Source organism: Amblyomma americanum, unplaced genomic scaffold, assembly GCF_052857255.1.
Source record: "Amblyomma americanum isolate KBUSLIRL-KWMA unplaced genomic scaffold, ASM5285725v1 scaffold_51, whole genome shotgun sequence".
Taxonomy (NCBI): domain Eukaryota; kingdom Metazoa; phylum Arthropoda; class Arachnida; order Ixodida; family Ixodidae; genus Amblyomma; species Amblyomma americanum.
Window position 1 is genome coordinate 149,585 of NW_027526523.1, and position 22,168 is coordinate 171,752.

A 22,168-nucleotide genomic window follows, 5' to 3' on the forward strand; every position below is an offset into this window, starting at 1 on the left:
CGTTAAAATCCTCTTTCAGCGCAGCAATCTCCAAACTATGCAGAAAACGTATTTCTTGACTCCTAAAGAAATCGCCTCTGCGAAAAACCAGATATTAAACAAGTGCGCTGGTTAAAGTGCGTATGTTAGGGTTCAATCTTTCTTGAACTTCAATTGTATTATACACAGTCTCTGTAGCACCTGAAATTCATATACCATCTGTCTGATAAATTTCTTTAGTTCATTGCTTATTTCGTAGGCCAACATGCTAAGGAAAAAAATACATACTTCAAAGGCGCACAACTCACGCCAACTTAAGGCGCTTGAGGTGCATTGAACTTTAACTGAGTCTGTATATATAGTAGCTGCGCTCCACAAACGTACAGGCACCGCTGCGCTGTTGAACACACTGCTGGCACGGTAATGTTTTTCACACACATCCTTCTACAAGTTGTTTGAGGACTCCTTTCTGATGTAATCAGTTAAATTTATAGAACGACTTCGTAAACTAGTGAGTAACCATACAAATAGTATACAGGCCTCAAAGAAAAGTTTTTCCGGAAATAGAGGAATTTAGTCCAGCTGAATAAAGAGACGCTTGCTCTTAAGAAAGTGGTTCGAAATTTTCGACTCTTTGTAAGGTACTCCTGCAAAGCACGCTGTAGCCGCCAGTGTAAACACCGTGAAAATTAGCCTATGTTTTTTACGACTAAAGACAAAGTTTTGGTTTTTCAACGTGCACTGGAACCTTTGTGTTCGTAGAAATTTTTTCACCTAGAATTTATCTTTAACGCAGTTAACTTTTGGGTTAGATGGAAGTGTATATTGAAAGATTAACAGTCTTGTGCTTCGTCCTTTCTAGTCTTTCTTGTGCCTCTCTTTGGCCATGTGCCATGCTTTGTTAAAATCTGATCTCAAACTTTTTTCCTTCCATAAACATATCACTATATGGCCCTACTCTGTTTTTCAATACTGCGAAGCGAAACTGTTGTAGGATACTAAATAATTCTGCGGATCTAGCCTATGCTATACGCACCTTAAGAATCTATGTTATACATACACTTATATATACATATTCCTAGGTAAGCAATAATGTCGGTAAAAAGTTTTGTCATGAAAAAAACTTATTGAGAATTATACTACACCTAAGGGTATTCCATACACTTTGAAATGCATGAAAGGCAGTACATCTCTACGATTGCATCCGCAAGCTATGGTGCCTATATACTGTGATGACCCCCATAATGCGCAGGTCCACACGGGACGGAGAGGCAAAGAGACACCGTATGGCTCAGTTTAAACAAACAGGTATATTCAATAATTACACATGATGAAGATTATACATCAGAGGCTGGGGCGTCCGAGCTTACGTGCCGACTACTTCATGGGGGCGATGGAGTGGCTCCGGAGTTGGGCTCGAGCGGTTGCTGGCAGAAGCTGCACGCCGTCGGGGCTTCGGCGCTGAAGGCCCTCTTGGCGAATGATGTCGTCTTGAGCGTGTATGCAGTAGAATTTCAATAGTCGTCCGTTTCTTCGAGGATGGTTCCCAAACCCTTCCTCTAGTGTCGTTCGGCTTGGAAGATGAACAGGAGGCGAGCTTGTAGATGATGACAGCAGAGCATAATTTTACAACAGAACAAACTTTGCACTACTTTACTCATCGACCGGGCAGGTTAGTGCCTAAGTAGCATTACATTTCATGCTATGCATGGAGCCCCAGCTCAGACTGAACTGCATCCGTTTACATGCGCTTTTAAGCACTTGATTAACAAAGGACTAAGGGCGGTCATTTCCAGTGGCCCGCCCAAAGCATCAATTCTCCAATCCAAAATAACATGCGAGATGGGGACCACCCCTTGGGCTGGGCTTAGCCTCGACCCCAGAGTCTGTTAACAATACAAACTAAATAAACAACAAAAACGCCACCACTCTCTCTCAAGTGAGAGTATACACAGGCTCTCTCTTCGGAGCTAATTCACTAACGCCTGTCTTTCCAAATTCTTGGCGAGTACTGCCTGTCTGTCTGACAGGTGTCCGTCACGGCCCTTCTGGGAAGCTGTGGGTGCCTTCCCGGCGATAGCCCACGACAAAGGGGGGGGGGGGGAGGGAAATAATGTTGTCCCAGTGGCCCGGAAATTGGGGAGGATAAAGCCTGTTTCCCCGGGGCGGCGGCGGGACCGGTTTTTCTGGTCGTCACTCAAAGAGCATGGCTGGGTAATTGATGATGCCGCTGTCACGGGTCTCCGTCTACGCCGCGCCGTCGAACGTGGATCCTCGTAGCATACACGGAATGTCACACTCGCTCACCCTCCAGAAGAATGTTCCCCGAACATTTGAGTCCACGCAGCTCCCCTTGTCTTTCTGAATCGCCTCGCACAGTGCGTCCGACAAAACACTTTTCGCTGCACTCAACACCACTGCACAACACCATATGCCTCCGCTGTCAATACTGGCGTCTCCAGGGGCAGCACTGATCTTCTTTTACAGATAAACATGAAACTCAGCACCCAAGCCTCTCCTTTCTAGTCCAAACTGGACGAAATAAATTTACCACAGTTACAAAGGAGCTCCCACTTCTAGCACGATCACGGCACGGACAAAAATATAGATAACGAAAGGAAGTAGGGCAGGTTCTGCATGCGCTCCGCATGCTCTCCTGTGAAGGTGTTACTTAATGACAGAAAGGTTTAACTACCAACTCCGATAACTTAACACATAAGCACATAGCAATGTTATGAGCTGCGGCATCACACAATTCTAACCAGTTCACAACTCCGCTCTGTTTACGCCATTAGTCCGACTTAGCTTTCCGATTTCGCAGCGGATATCGGCCTTCATGAGTCATACTAAGTAAGTCTGTGCCCCTTTGTCTGCTTTGGGACTCGCGAGGGCTCGTGGCAGGAGCCTCTCCTGGCGTTATCTGCGCGGCAACCTCGCGCGCTTCTTCTTCTAGCAATGCATGAAGTAAATCCGGTGGCATTCTGGCCGTCACCTCTGGCGCCTGCCGAACAGATGCAGGAGAGGGCGTTTCTTGCGAACTATCTGCGCGCTCCGCTTCACTTCTGTCCCCATCAAAATCCGCGCTTTCCCTTTCCTCATTTCGTGAATACTGAACCGGTGCCGACTTGAGGCGATTTGCGTGTATCCTTATCAAACGCCGGTTCACGTCTCGGACTCTGAAGTTTACCGGAGAAAGCTTCTCGACAACCTCGCACGGTCCTCTCCACTTCGTCTGGAACTTACGAGCTAGCCCAATCTGCCTTTGGCAGTTTTCAATGTACACGGTGTCCCCCACATCAAACGGCGCGTCTCTAGCACTGCGATCGTGCACCTCCTTCCTGCGCTTCGCCGCTTTCTTTAAGGACTCCTTTGCGATGTCCCTCGCCACTTGCAAGCGCGATTCTAGCTCAACCTTATAGTCGTCCAGTGAAGCGTATGGGACACGACGGGGGCCCTCTGGCACTTCACTAGGCTGGTCCGGGTCTCGGCCGTAGAGAAGAAAGAATGGCGATTCGCCCGTGCTCTCGTGTGCTGCGGAATTGTAGGCAAACATTGCATACGGGAGCCACAAGTCCCAGTCCCGCTGGTCGCGCGAAACAAAATGCGACAGGAACCCGGCCACGGTTTGGTTCAGTCGCTCCACCGCGCCGTTGCAAGCCGGATGGTACGGTGTTGTCTGCTTCTTAGCGATCTTAAGCAGCTCGCAAACTCTCCTCATTAGCTGCGACACGAAGTTCGTTCCCCGATCTGTCAAGAGTTGCCTCGGGGGTCCATGTCGGAGCACGATCTGTTCGACAAATGCTCTTGCAACCGTGTCTGCCTTCTGATCTGGGAGTGCTACCGCTTCCGCGTATTTTGAAAGGTGGTCGACAAATACTAAAATGTACTTGTTTCCGGAAGTGGTCGTGGGCAATGGGCCCATTATGTCCATACCTGTCCGCTCGAAGGGAGCCGAAACCTCAGGGAACGGCTGAATTGGAGCTGGTCTTCGTCCCTTGGGTGTTTTTCTTTCGAGACAGGAATGACACTTCGCACAGTAGTCTCTAACATCCTGTCGCATGCCACTCCAAAAGTACAAACGCTCCACACGCCTGCGTGTCTTCGCTACGCCAAAATGACCGGCGCATGGCGCATCGTGAAACGCGCGAAGAACCCTTTCTGTCCACGACCGAGGTATGACGACTCTCTCCCAAGCGGTTTTCTCTGGTCTCCCTTTCCTGGTTGGCCTCGTGCGCCGACACAGGGTGCCGTCTTTGCCCATGAAATAACCCAGCTGTTCGGGGTGAGACGGTGCGCCCTCTAAGCTTTCGATTATTCGCTTCAGGTCAGGATCTTTGCACTGCTCTGTGCGTAATTCGGCGGGGTCGACTACGGGGACAAACTCATCTATAGCTGCCACGGCAGCTGTGCGGCTGAGTGCATCAGCATTCAGATGCGTCTTTCCTGACTTGTGCTCAACTTCAAAGCAGTATTCCTGCAGGTGTAGATTCCATCTAGCGAGTCGCGAGCTAGGGTCCCTGACACTCATCACCCATTTCAGAGGATGGCAGTCTGTGACTAGCTTGAATTTGCGGCCGTAAAGGTAGCATCTGAAGTGCTTTACTGCCCAGACAACGGCGAGGCACTCCCTTTCCGTAGCTCCGTACTTTTGCTCTGTGGGGCTCAGCTGTCGGCTAGCAAAAGCAACGGGATGTTCTTTGCCCTCGATAACCTGAGATAGCACGGCACCCACTGCGAACTTTGACGCATCTGTGGCCATAACGAAGGGCAAACTAAAATCCGGGTGGCGTAACAGCGGTGCACTCATTAGCTTCCTTTTCAGGGCCCCAAAAGCATTCTCCGCGTTTTCGTCCCAACGAAAGGCGACATTTTTGGCTGTTAAGGCGGTGAGCGGCTTAGCGAGCTTGGCGAACTCCTCTATGTGCCTTCGGTAGTAACCGATCAGGCCGAGAAACTGCCGGACCTGGCGGACGCTAGTCGGGGATGGAAAATCCGAGACACACCTTAGTTTCTCAGGGTCCGGTCGCACGCCGTCAGCTGAAACAACGTGCCCGAGGTATTTCACCTCGTTTTTGAGGAATTGGCACTTAGAGGGCTTCAGTTTGAGACCCGCTGCTCTTAGTCGCACCAAAACCTGCTCAATATCGCGCAAATGGTTATCAAAACTGCCACTGTATATGATAATGTCATCCATATACACGAAGCACAGCCTCCCCAGAAGACCTGCCAGGATAACATCAGCGGTTCTCTGCCAGACAGCAGGGCTGTTGGCCAGACCCATCGGCATTCTTTTCCATTCATAGTGCCCTGAGGGCGTGTTGAATGCCGTTTTCTCGGCATCTGCCGGATCCATTGCTATCTGCCAGAATCCCGCCGCCATGTCCACTACCGTGAAGTACCTGGCAGAGCCCAGCTGAGAAAGCGTCTCCTGTATATTGGGGATGGGGTATGGATCGATGCGAGTTACGGCATTTAGTTTGCGGTAGTCCACTACCAATCGATACGAGCCATCTGGCTTTTCCACCAATAGTGCTGGTGCTCCCCAGGGTGACTTTGAGTGTTCGACAATGCCGCGATCAATCAGGTCCTGCACCTGCCGCTCCATCTCCTCACGTTGGGAGTAAGGAATCCTGTACGCACGCTGGTAAACGGGCGATGAAGTGCCGGTTTCTATCCTGTGCTTTATAACGCCACAGCAGCCCAAATCCAGGTTGGACGCGGCGAATACCTCCGAGTAGTCGTTCAGCAAACCAGCCAGAGCCTCCCTCTCCCTGGATTTTACGTGAGAAAGATCGAACGACACCTTTGGAGCAGCCGAAGGACTAGCATGCTCTACAGTTGCGAGTACCGTATCGGTGGGCTCACGTTGCTCTATCGCAGAGGTGAAGAAAGCCAATGTTTTGTTCTTGGGAAGGCTCAGTGGCTGCTGGCTACAGTTAACCACCCGTAGGGGCACTCTGTGGGCGTCATTAACTGTCACGAGGCACGCGGCTGCCTTCAGGCCATTGCTGAGAGATTCGACCGGCTCAAGCACTCCCACGGCGCCGCTCTCTACATCTGAAGGCACAAACGCGTACAAAATGTGCTCCGACCAAGGAAGGACGACCGCCTCCTCGACCAGCCGGACGGCAACCCGCGAATATACCTTCTCCAATGATCCCACTGTTTGACGGGTGTCAATATCGGTAATGCGAATCTCAGCCCCTCTCCTGTTCAAAAACGGAACTTTTGAGCCGCCCGCATTAACCTCTTCCTCAGAGAATGAGACTACTACCTTCCCTTTTCTCAAAAAATCCTGCCCTAATATACCTGACACTCCGTTTGGCAGAGACACCGTGTCCGGGCATACGTAGCAGGGGTGCTCCAATGCAATTCCGCCGAGAGAGAAGTGTAACCGGTAGAGTCCACTTATGCCAAGAGGATCCCCCGTTATGCCTACAAATTTGGTTGCCATACCACCAGACGCTTCCAACACCTCGCGGTCCCCCTTCCTTCGAAGCGTGTTACAACTGCTCTCCTTAAGCAATGTCACCTTTGACCCCGTATCTATCAACAATTCCATACAACAACCATTTAACTTGCAACGCACAACAGGGCATGCCTCGTCGGCCACACAAACTACCACCACCTCATCATCTACTGCTCCCTCCCCACGCTCCTCAGGCTGGGGAGGACTAACTAGTTTTTTGACTCGGTATCTGGAGCCCCGCTGTAGGCTTGCTTAGGGCGTGTCTCGCCTGCTTCTCTTTGTGGCTCCCCACGGCGCACGTTTTGGCAGAACCTGGCGATGTGTCCGCGACCCTGGCAAGCGAAGCATACGATTTCTTCAAAATCTCGCATACCGCGCCTGTAGCTTTGTGGCGGTCTCCGGTTTCCAGCGAATGGGCGCTGTTGAGCGCGCGCTTCAACCTGGCATTCTACCTGCTGAGATAGCAGCTGTTCTAAGCGATCTAACCGCTCTGTCAAGAGAGCAACCTCAGGGTTGAGCACCGCTCTCTCTATGACGCGTACTCTCGCTGCGGCTGTCGTTAACGCCTCATTTTGTTCCTCATCCAATGCGGCCTCCACGGCTTGGTCGAAATTGCTCGGCTTGCGCGAGAGCACGAACCGGCGCACGGGGTCTTGCAGACCAGCCACGAACAAAGCGGTCATTTCCTGTTTAAGTATATCCTCCGCGTATTTCTTCTTAAGCTGGTCTCCTTCCTCCTCCCTGCTTAACGTATCGCGCGCTAAGCGCTGAAGCCGCGACGCAAATGTTCGCACGTCCTCCCCTACCATCTGTCCGGCGTCACGGAACCTCTGTACCCGCACGTGACGTGGTTCAGTGTCGAAATGCTCAAACGCGAGCTTCTTAAATTCCGCAAATGATTTTGTGGATTTTACTTTTTCGTCTCGCCAGGCAAAATCATGAGCAGCTCCTGCCATCTTACACCTCGCCATTCCCAGCATTTGAGCATCGGACCATCCCCCCATTTTCCCAATCTCTTCTAGCATAGAAAAGAAATCGCAGATTGGAACCCCTGTCTTATCTCTCGTAAACGTCGGAATGACGCTTCCTAATGCCAGCATGCTTGCTCCGAGCGACGGCTGTGGAGTGGGAGCTCCCTCAGATACAGTCATTTTTTTTTTTCAAGCCCTCCAGTGCCTCAAGCCTCTCAAATGGGGGTAAAAGTCCCACAATCAGTTCCTTGATTCCCTTTTGATTACAATTTTGAAGTCATGAATGTCACAGCATTCAGAGGACATTTGCTTTTGAGACCCCACTTCTGACACCAGTGTGATGACCCCCATAATGCGCAGGTCCACACGGGACGGAGAGGCAAAGAGACACCGTATGGCTCAGTTTAAACAAACAGGTATATTCAATAATTACACATGATGAAGATTATACATCAGAGGCTGGGGCGTCCGAGCTTACGTGCCGACGACTTCATGGGGGCGATGGAGTGGCTCCGGAGTTGGGCTCGAGCGGTTGCTGGCAGAAGCTGCACGCCGTCGGGGCTTCGGCGCTGAAGGCCCTCTAGGCGAATGATGTCGTCTTGAGCGTGTATGCAGTAGAATTTCAATAGTCGTCCGTTTCTTCGAGGATGGTTCCCAAACCCTTCCTCTAGTGTCGTTCGGCTTGGAAGATGAACAGGAGGCGAGCTTGTAGATGATGACAGCAGAGCATAATTTTACAACAGAACAAACTTTGCACTACTTTACTCATCGACCGGGCAGGTTAGTGCCTAAGTAGCATCACATTTCATGCTAAGCATGAAGCCCCAGCTCAGACTGAACTGCATCCGTTTACATGCGCTTTTAAGCACTTGATCAACAAAGGACTAAGGGCGGTCATTTCCAGTGGCCCGCCCAAAGCATCAATTCTCCAATCCAAAATAACATGCGAGATGGGGACCACTCCTTGGGCTGGGCTTAGCCTCGACCCCAGAGTCTGTTAACAATACAAACTAAATAAACAACAAAAACGCCACCACTCTCTCTCAAGTGAGAGTATACACAGGCTCTCTCTTCGGAGCTAATTCACTAGCGCCTGTCTTTCCACATTCTTGGCGAGTACTGCCTGTCTGTCAGACAGGTGTCCGTCACGGCCCTTCTGGGAAGCTGTGGGTGCCTTCCCGGCGATAGCCCACGACAAAGGGGGGGGGGGGAGGGAAATAATGTTGTCCCAGTGGCCCGGAAATTGGGGAGGATAAAGCCTGTTTCCCCGGGGCGGCGGCGGGACCGGTTTTTCTGGTCGTCACTCAAAGAGCATGGCTGGGTAATTGATGATGCCGCTGTCACGGGTCTCCGTCTACGCCGCGCCGTCGAACGTGGATCCTCGTAGCATACACGGAATGTCACAATACTTGCACGCGGCGTGAAGGAAATTAGATAAGGGCCTTCACTTCACAGCATTCCAGTTGAAAATTTCTTGATTACTGCTAGTATAAAAATGCTGAAATGCTCCAAGAACATGAAAAACCCCGTACTGCAGATGACAGTAAAATACACATCTCTCGACGCAAATTCAAACGTATGTTCTTGTCTCACTATTGAGTTAACTGAAAAACTTTCAATGCAAGCTCAAAACGCAATTTTCACGTTATTACAAGGATGCTAGGTCCTGCAGGAAACGTGACTGAGAAGAGTAGAGAAGAAGGAAATGGCATACAACTCAAGCCTTTCTCGACACTGAAAGAAAATCGTAACATAACAGCAAATAGGCGAAAAAAAACACAAAGGAATTCATACATAATAATTTTCTTGCATTGCCCATGAACGCATTTTGATTTAGAACCACTAGAACAGGTACAATTCTATAAGCAGAAATTCAGAGTTCAGAAAAAGGCAATCAAACTACTGCAAACTGGCCACGCACACTCTTTCAGTTCCTCTAGAACGATTCTCAGCAACACGAGACGCGACAGAAACGAAGAAGTTCAGCAGACGTATTTGATTCAAGGGAGTGAAAAGGTTAAAAGGTGGCTGTACAATTTGTAACAAAAGGCGTGGGTGGGCACACTTGTCTGCTGAACTTTCATGAAGCACACAAATCCACTGCACGTTGAATAATGTGGATGAACTTGTGTGTTGACGCGCTTGAGTACCGGCAATAGGCAACTCCCAAGCCAACTGTTCGCTCAAGGAAAGTTACGGGTAGCGGAAAAACACATAAAAGTAATGATTGGTGCTGAGAGGTTGATAGCAAAGAGCAGCCTGGGTGTCTCACAAGCGCCCCTGGTGGCAGCGCCTGCCATCCCAGAGCCGTGGCGCGTCGCTTAACTGCTGCACCACTACCCCAGGAGTGGAGTACAGACTTCCAGCGATCTATGAATGTGATGTCGAGATTTACCCATTCCTCTGGTATTGGTATGAACCCATTATTATTGTCACCGGCAAACGTAGCAGGACGCGGGAAGCACAGTAGTTTACTGGGGCGAGGTTTGCAAAATAGCCACGCTCGTTCGAGACAAAAGAAGACGTTCGCCCACGCGCTGGAATACAGGATCGGCCACCAGGTGGCGTCAGCAGAATGTGAGCAGTAGGGTGCCTCAATGCCAGCGCCGTCGTTCAGGGTGGAGACAACCCGACATATTGAATCACAAATGGACTCTCCCATGTACCGCGAAATGCTCGACTGGTAGCCCTGTGTAGCTCTCGCTGCAAAAGGCCGTTCAAGTTAAAGCACTTTGAAGCGCGCCGAGAGCATGAACGGCGCCGTTACAAACGCTAGCGCCGCTGATCCCGTGTGATTCCATATGGCGGCGCCGCTGAATTTGTCTCCACCCCGACGCTGGCATCGAGGCACCCTAGTGAGCAGTGTGGCATTGTCCCCCTTCCTTCAAAGAGGCTTCGACTCGATGCCGCACGCGAGGGGAAAAGCCACACGTAAGGCGGAAGGTAGCGGCGCGAGTGTCTTCGTGGAAAGGGGCTAAAGGGAGTAATACGGCTTCATTCGCTCCACGTGGACTGCTTCAGACGTCTGTTGTCGAGACGACCGGACAGTTCCTTGAGGGAGCACCTCGTAGGTCACCGCGCTGAGGCGGCGTAACACCTGGTATGGACCAAAGTAACGGCGAAGAAGCTTCTCAGAGCGCCCTCGCAAACGGATCGGACTCCATACCCAGACTTGGTCACCGGGTGTGTAAATCACCTCCCTGCGGCGGAGGTTGTAGCGCTCGGCGTCGCGTTGTTGTTGGCACCGGATTAGCTGTCGAGCAACTAAGCGTTCGGCTTCGCCGTCACGAATAAATTGTTCAGCGTCCCCGACAGAAGAGGGAGTAGGATCCGAAAGACGCATGGTGTCCAGCATGGTCAAGGCTTCGCGACCATGCACCCAAATGAAACGGAGTGAAGCGCGTCGTTTCGGGGAGCGCAGTGTTGTACGCCAGCGTGATGTAAGGCAGTATCCGGCCCCAGTTCGCATGGTCATCGTTGACATACATAGCATATCGGCAATTGTCTTGTTAAGCCGCTCAGTCAGTCCGTTTGTTTGCGGATGATAAGCTGTAGTCTTGCGATGGCTGGTGCCACTGAGTCGAAGTACCTCGCTCCTAAGTGCCGACGTAAACGCGGTGCCCTTGTCAGTTATTACGACTGTTGGGGCTCCGTGACGAAGCAAAATGTTGTGAATCAAAAAATGACCAACTCCGGCGGCGGTGTCACGGGGAAGGGCCTTGGTCTCACAGTAACGGCTAAGGTAGTCAGTGGAAACAGCAATATACCGGCGGTTACCCACTGAAGACGCCGGAAATGGCCGAGTAAGTCCATGCCGACCTTTTGAAATGGGAGGCGCGGGGGATCGATAGGCCGCAGGAGCCCGGCTGATTTAGTCGGCGGCGTCTTCCGGCGCTGACACTCACGACAGGTTCGCACGTAGCGGTGGACAACCGCAGCAAGCCTGGGCCAGTAATACTTGTGGCGTATGCGCGCTAACGTGCGGGAAAACCCGAGGTGGCCCGAGGGTAGGTCGTCATGGCACGCACGCAGAATTTCGTCACGAAGCGTTGTAGGCATTACAAGCAGATAGAGTGCATTGGGCCATCGTTCTTTTTGTAGAGGACACCATCGCGCAAGCAAAACGATGACAGCCGCGCTTGACCAGTCGAGGTGATCATAGAGTGGTTCTTTCGAGGTACTCGGTGAAGGGCCGCAGTCCGGAGTCGTCCCTCTGTTGGCGGGCAAGGATGGATGTCGTCACAGCACCGAGAAAAGCGGAATCGTCGTCGGACTCGTCCGTGGGACTGAGATAGTCAGCATCACTGTGCTTCTGGCCAGACTTGTGCACGATGGTGACATCAAATTCTTGTAAACGAAGGCTCCATTCAGCAGGCCGCCCCGTAGGGTCTTTTAGGTTCACCAGCCAACATAGTGAATGATGGTCACTCACGACCCGGAACGGGCGGCCACACAAGTACGGTCGAAATGTCGTAACTGCCCACAACACAGCCAGATATTCCTTTTCCGTGGTGGAATAATTGACTTCGAAACGGGATAAAGTGCGACTGGCGTAAGCAATCACGCATTCTTTCCATCCTGCTGCTGAACAAGGATCGCACCGACACCAACGTTGCTGGCAACAGTGTGCAATTTCGTGTCGGCCTCTTCGTCGAAGTGGCCAAGCACGGGCGATCATTGGAGACGGGACTTGAGTTCCGTGAAGGCTCTTTCCTGGTCCTCGCCCCCAAAGAAGGGTTCAGCGTCTTTCTTCAGGCGAGTCAGAGGCTCTGCTAGCTTGGAGAAATTGTGAACAAACAGGCCATAGTACGCGCAAAGGCACAAGAAACGACGCAGGCTCAGTGTGTCTGTTGGCTTGGGGAAGGTAGCTAAGGCGGCCGTCTTTTCGGGGTCTGATCTAACACCACGAGCGCTGACAATGTGAACAAGAAACTAACTCGTGAAACGCAAAGTGACATTTTTCTGGCTTGAGAGAGAGACCAGCGGAACGTATGGCCTCGACAACAGCACACAAAACGTTTCAGGTGCTCATCGAGCGTGTCAGAGAAGATCGCAACATCTTCGAGATATACGAGGCACGACTGCCACTTCAGGCCAGGCAGCGCAGTGTCAATCATTCGTAAGAATGTGGCAGGGGCCGAGCACAAGCCAAAAGGGAGCACCTTAAACTTGTACAAACCGTCAGGAGTAATAAAGGCGGTCTTATTTCGGTCGCGTTTGTCGACCTCTATTTGTCAATACCCACTGCGGAGGTCAAGGGATGAAAAGTAGGTGGCATGGCGCAGGCGGTCTAGGGAGTCATTACTTCGTGGCAGAGGATACACATCCTTTTTAGTGACATTATTGAGGCGTCTTCCAATCACACAGAACCTGAGGGTGCCATCTTTCTTCGTTGTGATGCGCCACCAGCGCCCTCAGCTCTAGCGGCGGCCTGACGCTCGCTCAGGCGGGAGAAGCAAGGTGAAGAAAAGGAAGTGAGACGCGGGGCGCGGCGCGAACGGCACGAGGAGACGAGCTCGAGCAACGGAGCAGGCGAGGTCACGGCTGAACGGCTTCCTCAACCCGGGTGACCAGGCCTAGGGAAGCCGTCCTCGCCCAGTTCTGCTCAACCAGGAGCCTGCTGTCTCGTGTCTCCTGCCTGTCGCTCGCTGCTTCGGAGTGCGGGCGCCGTGCCGGGAACAGGCAGGTGCTGCCTGCCCGGAGATCCTGCCGGCCTTGCTGTGGGATCGTGCCTGCCGTCCCGCGGCTGGGACCCCCTGCCGTGAAAGGGTGCCTTCCTGGCCGTGCCCGGGTGTCCAGACCTGGGAGGCCGTCACCTTTCTGGTGCGTCGTCAGCGCCACCGGTGCTGGTGCTCCGCGCCCGGCTTCCGGCCGCAGGAAGAACAACCCTGCGGAGGTACCTGGCCCCGGCGCCTTTCCGGCGACGGGCCGCGGAACCTCACACCGGAGCCACTCCTCGACCCTCGGCCGCACAGCTCAATACTCATCAGTGACTGCTCTCCTATATTAAGTAAACCATTTTTGTTACATCTACGGACGTGCACGGTCTGGGACGACTTTTCTGGATCCTCCGGGGCCCCAACTCGGAGGACGCTCGAACCTGCTGGGGGCCTTTTCCCCTCACAAATTTGGCGTCCGCTACGACAGGACCAGGCCGAGCAGCGTTTACCAGTTAACAGAGTTCATAAGACAGAATGAGTGCTGCAGATTTTCTCGCGGTAGGAGAGCGCCTGGGTTTGCAGGGACGCGAGTTGCGCGAGTGGGTAGAGGAGGGATTGAGCAAGGCACGAGAGGAGAGAGCTGCGGATCGGGAAGCCACAAAGCGGCGTTTGGAGCTCGAAGCACAGAACATAGAGCGAGAAGCGCAGAATTTACAGCTTCCAGTTAAACTATCAGAAAGAGAAAATCCTCCTCCTAATCCAAACGCTGAAAGTGCGGAGCGTAGTGCTTCAACCGTTTTTCCCATTAGCCCACATGGCCTGATACCAACGTTTAATGAGGCACGAGATGATTTGGACGCGTATTTGAAGCGTTTTGAACATGTCGCCACAGGGCAAGGGTGGCCGAAGGAGAAGTGGGCCACGGCTTTGAGCCTCTGTTTCGGCGGGGAAGCTCTTAGAGTCTTTGGTCGGCTATCTCCAGAGGACTCCATGGATTATGATAAAGCGAAACTTGCCCTGCTACGAAGATTTCGTTTTACCGCTGAAGGCTATAGGGAGAGATTTCGGCAGAGCAAGCCTCACGATGACGAGACAGCCTCCCAGTATGCCACGAGGCTTTTGTTTCTTTGACCGCTGGATAGAAATGCGGGGAGAAGGCCGCACCTTTGAGGTGGTGCGCGATATGATTGTTGCTGAGCAGTTTATAAGCAACTGCCACAATCGTTTAGTATTGTTTCTACGAGAAAGGGATTGTAAAAAGGTTGAAAAGATTGTTGAGGCCGCCGACCATTTCCTGGAGGCTCAGAGACAGAATAACCTTGCAACTTTCAAAGACCGGAGTGAGCAGAGTTCAGTGAGGCCTACAATCACGGTTCCTAATCCCAAGTCACAAATTCGATGTTTCATCTGCGAGAAGGTCGGACACAGGTCTTCCGATTGCCTTTCGAAGCCGAAGGCCCGATATTGCACATTCTGCCGCAAGTCTGGACACGACTTACAATCATGCCGGAGCTGCAGTTCAAGTGACCGGGAGACATCCGCATGTTTCATGTCACCCCAAGGTTCTTGCCCTGATTCACAGCCGGGAAGAGAGCGTTTAGATGTCCAAGCGGCAGATCCTGTTCACAGACCCTCTCCACCGATTGCCAGCATGCCGGTGGTGCACGGGGAAGTGTTTGGACAAAGAGTGTCAGTGCTACGGGACACTGGAAGTAACAGCATCGTCGTACGCCAGGCCCTCGTGCCCGAGGCAGCTTATACTGGGAAAAGAGCGACATTGCTTTTGGCGGATGGTTCCACCATAGAAGCTCCTGAGGCGGAGGTGATCGTCACATCACCGTACTTTACGGGCAAGGCTATTGCAAGGTGCTTACCGACGCCTTTGTACGACGTGGTTATTGGCAATGTCCCGGGTGCACGTGTTCCTTTCTTGGAGAACTCAAATAATTGTTCATCAGTCTCAGCGGACCAGGGGACCAATTCTGCACCGGCTACGCAGGCCAACGCTCCTTGCACAGCTGTGGCGGCGAAAGCTTCGGAGACTATCTTGGATCTCTCTCAGAGCGCGGTCCACGTGTCTCGCCTGGCGTTCCGCAAGAAACAAGAAGAGGACACTAGTTTAGACCTGTGTCGGAAGAAACTGGGGACAACCTTTCCCGGCAAAGCCGAGTCCTCCCACACCTTCCATCTGGTTGACGGCGTATTGTTCCGGACGTATCAAGTGTGCCCTGGCAAAACGATTGAACAGGCGGTGGTTCCGAAGAGCGTGCGCCATCAGGTCCTTGTGCAGGCGCATGAGAGTGCTCTTGCCGGTCATCAGGGTGTAAAGAAAACTACGGCGAGAGTACTGGGTGACTTCTACTGGCCAGGGGTACAAGCCGACATCAAAAGGTTTGTGAAGTCATGCGACGCCTGTCAGCGGACTGTGCCGAAAGGAAAGCTGGGCAACGCTCCATTAGGACGTATGCCTATTATTGCCACACCTTTTGAGCGGGTGGCGGTGGACATCATTGGACCTTTGACTCCAACCTCATCTAGAGGGAACCGATACATCCTCACGTTGGTGGATTTTGCCACCAGGTATCCCGATGCGGTAGCCCTTCCTGCCATCGATTCAGCCACTGTGGCGGAAGGCCTTCTCGAGATGTTCTCCCGTATTGGGTTCCCACTGGAGGTCCTTTGTGATCGGGCTTCGTGTTTCACATCTGCACTTATGCGAGAAGTGAACGATTTGCTAGCTATAAAACATTTAAGTTCGACACCATACCATCCTATGTGCAACGGTCTTGTGGAGCGGTTTAATGGGACCTGGAAGAGCATGCTACAGAAGTTGTGCCAAGAACACCCCAAGGCATGGGACCGTTATCTTGCTCCACTGCTCTTCGCCTACAGAGAAGCACCGCAAGCTAGCCTGGGGTTTTCCCCATTTGAGCTCATCTACGGTCGCCAAGTCCGAGGGCCAGTTACCATTCTAAAAGAGCTCTGGACAGCCGGAAACCTGTCTGACACTGTCAGGACAACGTATGGTTATGTGCTAGATCTGAGGGAGCGTCTAGAAGGCACGCTGAAGCTCGCACACCAAAATTTAATGAGGGCGCAGAGGTCACAGAAGATGTACCACGATAGGCGCGCCTCTAATAGGAAACTGAAGGTTGGTGATCGAGCGCTAATCCTTCTACCCGCTTCTCATAACAAGCTCATCATGCATTGGACAGGCCCTTTTGCGGTCACCGGCAAAAGAACGAAGTCGATTACTAGCTTGACGTGGGCCCCAGCAAAAAGTTGTTTCATATAAACATGTTGAAAACGCTATGAAGAACGCCAGCCAGTGGAATGCCCTCCAAGCGTCATCGTTCGTGGTCGTTGAGAAGTGGAGGCAGAAACTCCAGTGCCAACCTTCAGTGCGAATCCTGGTCCTGGGATTGGAGCTATCAAGCGAGCTCAAACTTTGAATGAGACGCAGTTAGCCGCACTAGATAGATTGCTGGAGGCTCACCGCGACATTTTTTTCAGAGGTTCCAGGCCATACTAATTTAATTGAGTGCCACTTGGAATTAACGACGAGTGCGCCTGTCAACACCCCCGCAGTATCCATTACCATTTGCTTTGCGTGAGGTTGTCGAGAAGGAGGTAGCAGACATGTTGAGGCTTGGGGTTGTAGAACGCTCCCATTCCCCTTACAACTCTCCACTTGTCTTAGTTAGAAACCTGACAAAACGTATCGTGCGTGCATTGACTTTCGTCGGATTAATAGCATATTGGTGGACGATGGCGAGCCCATTCCAAGGACTGCTGTTATGTTTGCCGAGGTCGGCACCAAGACGTTTTTTTTCAAAACTAGATCTCACCAAAGGTTATTGGCAAGTGCCACTCAGTACTGCGTCCAGGCCAGTTACAGCATTTTCCACCCAATCAGGCCACTATCAGTTCGCCTTCATGCCCTTTGGAATTAAGACCGCGTCCGCAATTTTTACCCGCCTTATGAGAAGCCTTCTGGCAGGTCTACCTAATGTGATCCATTACATAGATGACGTCTTGGTGGCTACCTCGACGTGGGAGGAGCACTTGATACTCTCCGAGAATTGTTCAGGCGTATCAGACAGGCAGGCCTCACAGTAAAACCTCAAAATGCGAGCTTGGTATGAGCCGCGTGGTCTTCTTGGGACATTTGTTGGGTGAGGGAGTGATTCGCCCAGTAGAGTCAATTGTCACCAAATTGGAACAGGCACCTAAACCGGAAACTAAGAAGCAGGTTAGGTCTTTTCTAGTTTGGCTGGGTACTACCGGGGCTTAATACCTCACTACGCTGCCAAGGCCCAGCCTTTGGTTGAACTTACACGGAAAGCAGAGAGTAATCATGTGCATTGGACTCCCGAGCGCGAAAAGGCATTCGAACCTTGAAACAAGCTCTTGCCTCCCGACCAGTTGTGCGGGCGCCTGATCTCGCAAAGGAGTTCATTCTCCGTACCGACGCCCTCTGGGAAGGGTCTAGGTGCAGTTCTTTTGCAAGAACACAACGGTACGCTTCATCCTGTGGCGTATGCCAGCAGGCAGCTGTGCTTCAGCGCGAAACACACTATTCCGCCATCGAACGAGAATGCTTAGCACTAATCTGGGCGGGTCGGCAAATTTCATATTTCTTGTAATGGTCGCACTTTTACTATCCCAGACAGACTCATCAGCCCCTTCAATACTTGACGCAGGCGAAGCATTTAAATAGCCGTGTGCGACGATGGGAGTCCTGGTGCTACAGGGAATATACTTTCCGGGTTGAACATATAAGGCTCTGATAACGTTGGTGCCGATTATTTAAGCCGGTCATGACCCTGTGAGAACTCTATCGCTGTGACGTTCTATTGACTGGTCGGGTACCAATCTTTTTGTGTGAACTTCCTTGGTGGTGCCTGTGTAGTTACATTTTTGTTGTGTGTTTTGTGTGTGTGCAACATGACAGCCAGTGAACGGTGGTGCGCGTGGGAAAGTGTTCAGTGTGTGTGGTGCAGTCCGCCGACCAGTGCTTGGTGCAAGTTTTTTTTTCGGAAAAAAAAACTTCTCAAAGGGGGGGCATATTTGTGATGCGCCACCAGCGCCCTCAGCTCTAGCGGCGGCCTGACGCTCGCTCAGGGCGGGAGAAGCAAGGTGAAGAAAAGGAAGTGAGACGCGGGGCGGCGGCGCGAACGGCACGAGGAGACGAGCTCGAGCAACTGGAGCAGGCGAGGTCACGGCTGAACGGCTTCCTGAACCCGGGTGACCAGGCCTGGGGAAGCCGTCCTCGCCCAGTTCTGCTCAACCAGGAGCCTGCTGTCTCGTGTCTCCTGCCTGTCGCTCGCTGCTTCGGAGTGCGGGCGCCGTGCCGGGAACAGGCTAGGTGCTGCCTGTCCGGAGATCCTGCCGGCCTTGCTGTGGGATCGTGCCTGCCGTCCCGTGGCTGGGACCCCCTGCCGTGAAAGGGTGCCTTCCTGGCCGTGCCCGGGTGTCCAGACCTGGGCGGCCGTCACCTTTCTGGTGCGTCGTCAGCGCCACCGGTGCTGGTGCTCCGCGCCCGGCTTCCGGCCGCAGGAAGAACAACCCTGCGGAGGTACCTGGCCCCGGCGCCGTTCCGGCGACGGGCCGCGGAACCTCACACCGGAGCCACTCCTCGACCCTCGGCCGCACAGCTCCATACTCATCAGTGACTGCTCTCCTATATTAAGTAAACCATTTTTGTTACATCTACGGACGTGCACGGTCTGGGACGACTTTTCTGGATTTTCCGGGGCCCCACCTCGGAGGACGCTCGAACCTGCTGGGGGCCTTTTCCCCTCACATTCGTGACGAGGATAACAGGCAATTCCAAGGGGCTCGTGGACGGTTTATGACGTCGTCTTGAAGCATTTTTGTAACTTGATAACAGATGGCGTCACGTTCTTTTGAAGGCACGCGATAACGGCGCTGGCATAATGGTCTTTGGTTGTCAGCAACGATAATTCGATGCTTGGTAAGCGGCATCTGTCGCACCTTGGAAGTTGAAGCAAAACAGTCGCGTGAGCAAGGGATGAGGTTTTCCAGGCAGCGTTTCTGACTGGCCAAGAGGTGCGGGATTACGCCGGTCACAATGGCTCTAGCCGTTGCATCGTAGATGTCTGACGTGGTGGACAAAGAGCACTGCCTGGTACACTCTTCAATCTCGTCAAAATAAGCGATGACTGCTATATTCGTTAAATGCTGTGGTTCACGGGTAAAGTTGGTGACTAAAATGTCGGTGCGACCATTGGCAAGTTCTAGTAGGCCTCGAGCGACACAAACTTGCCGAGCGAGGAGCAGCGACACGTTCGCTTCAGCGATATAAAGAGTGCCGGTGCTGTCATTGCACTCGACTGTGACGAACTTGCTGGCTCGCGGAAGGATCGTTATGTGGTCGTCACATAAGTGCAACATTACTCTGCTGGGCTCGGTGTTGGTGTCAACGGCTCTCTTGGCGGAAAAAGATACCATGAGCTGCCGAAGGCCGATGACCGCACCATACTCTTGAAGGAAATCTATGCCCAGAACGAGATATTTCGAACAGTCACGTAATACGGCAAAGGAGCCAGAGGAAGTAAGAACGCGGATCTAGATGCGACAGGTGCAGACGCCAATCGGCGTCGCTACATGGCCACCGGCGGTGCGGATGACGGGTCCGCACCAAGGCGTCAGGACCTTACGGAGGGTTGTGGCGAGCTGCCTACTCATAAAAGAAAAATCAGTGCCGGTATCGACGAGTGCGGTCACTTCATGACTGTCGGTGGTTACTAGAATTTCAGCAGCAGCTAATCGTTCGCAACACGTCGGATCGAGTCGTCACCGCTCATGTCGTCATGTCAAATCATAGGGTAGAGGCTGCTGGCTCTGTGCTGTGTCGGCGGCCTTACCCCCGGAGGACGCCGTCTTCAGTTTTCCGCCCGATGGGACGTGCCTCTGAACTGACCAGTGGATGAGGGCCGACTGGGTGAAGAAAAGCGCCTCAGGAACGGCGATAGCGATTGGTGCCTCTGCGAGGTCGGGGGCAGCACCTGAGTGGCCAGGTACTCCTCTTTTTATTGCGATCTTTCACCATAGCGCGGTCGAGGTGCGTTCAGTGGGAATTCTCTCAAACCCTTCCGCCGGTACTCGGCAATTCCGCAGAATATGGTCGGGCTCCCCGCAGTGGTAGCAGAGCGGGCGATTGTTGCATGTTTGCCACACGTGCGCTTAGCTGAAAGGTGGGCACATGTCTTGCTGCTGCTCGACGGGACGCAGGTAACGATGGGGCGGTCGTGGTTCGGCAACGGGGCGAAACGCTTGCTGCGCGGGGGCAGGTCGGCGCAGGGCATCGCTATAGGACATCACGTGCGGCTCCGATAGCGGTGCTGGTGGTGGCTGCACCACTCGCCGAATTTCCTCACGGAGGACATCGCCTGTAGAAGGTATGCTTGCCGACGAATCATCCTAGTGGAGGTGTCGCAGTTCTTCGCGGACAATGCTCCACACAAGCTCTCGCAGCGCCCCATCCCCGGGGCCTGACAAGGACGTGCAGTACTGAGCGGCCGCTAATGTTGCTTGACAGCTGTATTGGGCACTCCATTCCTGCAATGAACGTTCCATTATCGTAGCTACCTTGGCGAAGGCGGCGATGGTTCTTGGAGGGTCGCGCATGAGGCCAGCAAACAGCGGCTCCTTTACCTCACGCATAAGGTGCCGCACCTTTGTAGCTTCGGCCATGGCCGGGTCGGCTCGATTGAAAAGGCGGGTCATGTCTTCAACAAACACGACCACGCTCTCGTTGGACTGCTGTGACCTGGACCGAAGGGCATTTTCAGCATTTTCCTTTCGCTCGTTTGAACTGAATGCGGAGAGCAGCTCACGGCGAAAAGCTGCCCAGTTGGAAAAGAATGCCTCATTGTTCTCGAACCACATTTTCGCCGAGTCTTGGAGTGCGAAATAAACATTCATCAGTTTCCGCTCGTCGTCCCATTGGTTGAATGCAGCAACACGGTCAAAACTGGCCAACCAATCTTCAACATCCTCGAACCGGATTCCGTGAAAGGATGGTGGTGACCGAGGTGCGAGAAGGACGAACGGAGGGAAACTGCCGGAGTACTGACCTGTCTAGCTGCCAGTGGTGGAAGTCATATCTCGCACAGGCCTCTTCAGTGGCTCAAACTCGGGTTGCAGGGCTCGCACGCAACGACTGGCTTTGTGTACTGATGTGGCGCCCGCGCGTCGAGGAGAAGCGTTAAGAATTTTGATGGGGTTAGCGTACATGGGATGGTACCCAGCACGGCTCCACCAAATGTCACCGACAAACGTAGTAGGGCGTGGGAAGCACAGCCGTTTACTGGGGCGAGGCTTGCCGAACAGCCGCGCTCGTTCGAGACAAAAGAAGACGTTCGCCCACGCGCTGGAAGACAGGTTCGGCCACCGGGTGGTGCCGGCAGAATGTCAGCAGTGTGGCATTATTTATTACTCAGGCAAGTGCGTTCCAACCACTACACAACAAAACTACGCAACGTTTTAGCACCTTAATAATTGATGATAGTAGTCTCGTACTCACCCATCCATATAAATTTCTTTATACAGCGATAGGTTAGTAAGTTCTACATAACAATTTCCAGAACCAGCAATCTATATATTATAAAATAATGCGTGAAACGTGCGCGGGAGCCTGCACAAGCACTCTGTGGTACCTACGTTCCAACTGTCAGCATACCATTTGGCCACAAACGGCAGTTGCCAGATGCCAATTTGGCCGACCCGCCGCGGTGGCTCGGTGGTTAGGGCGCTCAGCTATTGATCCGGAGTTTCCGTGTTCAAACCAGACCACGGCGGCTGCGTTTCGATAGAGGCGATACGCTAAGGCGCCCATGTGCTGTGTGATGTCAGTGCACGTTAAAGATCCCCAAGTGGTCGAAATTATTCCGGAGTCCTCCACTATTGCACCTCTTTCTTCTTTTCTTCTTTCACTGCCTCCTTTATCTTTTCCCTTGCGGCGTGGGTCAGGTGTCTGCCGATATGTGAGACTGATACACCGCAATTTACTTTCCAAAAAAAAACAATCTTCGTTTTTCCAATTTCGCCGCCATGTTTGCAGT

The 22,168-nt window shown here is 52.6% G+C and overlaps 1 long non-coding RNA gene across 1 annotated transcript in view; it reads left to right on the forward strand.

Moving 5' to 3' along the window:
* Positions 1-22,168, forward strand: part of LOC144112089 (uncharacterized) — a 66,403-nt gene that overhangs the window by 27,056 nt on the left and 17,179 nt on the right. The window lies entirely within an intron of this gene.